Here is a 948-nt window from a genome sequence, read left to right as displayed (position 1 = left end):
TATAATACATTAAAATAAATTTAGAAACAATTTCTCACACTAAATTATAAATTTTTAATTTTTTTATTCAGTTAGAAGTTTTATTATATCGATAAATTAAAAACACAAAATTTTATTCCTAAAAAATTTATCAAAAGACATAGTTAAAGCCATTTTTAATGCAATACCCAACCATTATAGTTTTATTGTCATCCCTAACAACACAATTCTACATTTAAATCAAGCATCATCATAAAAAAAAATAAGAACCTTTTAACCACACAATACAAAAAAAAAATCTTAAACAAGCTCTCAACATAAAATTATAATTGTCCCATATTTCAAATTTTGAGGAGAGAGAATGTGTCATGCTTGATGCTCAATATAATTCAATTCATTTTTGCCGTCGCCGTCACTATTCTACAACCCGTTCGACGGCAACATCTTTTTTGATTGTTTACCGAGATTAAACATCTACTACCGAAAAAAAATAACAATTTTTTCACATATACACAAAAAAAAAATGAAAAAAGAGAAGCAATTAATTTAAGAAATGATAAAGATTTGGGAAAGAATGGAGGATAGAATTATTTAAAAAAAAGAGTCAAAGAAAAATATGATCCTAAACGAAGAAAAAAAAAAGGAATGACATATTTGAACTGTAGGAAGAAAATTTTTAGTCCCTCAATAATTTAAGTCTCATATGTGATACCAATAGATGACACATTAAATTTTGGATTTTTCATTTTAATATTAAAGAGTGAATAATATTTTACGTTAGTATTACAAAAAAATAAAATTTTATAGTGTTTTAGGAGTGCTATTCTATATAAGTACAATACACAAAATATGTATTACATTGATAATATGTAATCTGTGTATTTACAATACATAGTCCGTGTATTATAATTTAATATTAAAATAATATAATACGTAATTTGTATATTGTCTTTATAAATTAAAAAAAAT

Source organism: Arachis ipaensis, chromosome B04, assembly GCF_000816755.2.
Source record: "Arachis ipaensis cultivar K30076 chromosome B04, Araip1.1, whole genome shotgun sequence".
In the NCBI taxonomy this organism is placed as follows: Eukaryota; Viridiplantae; Streptophyta; class Magnoliopsida; order Fabales; family Fabaceae; genus Arachis; species Arachis ipaensis.
The sequence above is the reverse complement of the archived record's forward strand: the minus strand, read 5'-3'. Positions refer to the sequence as shown.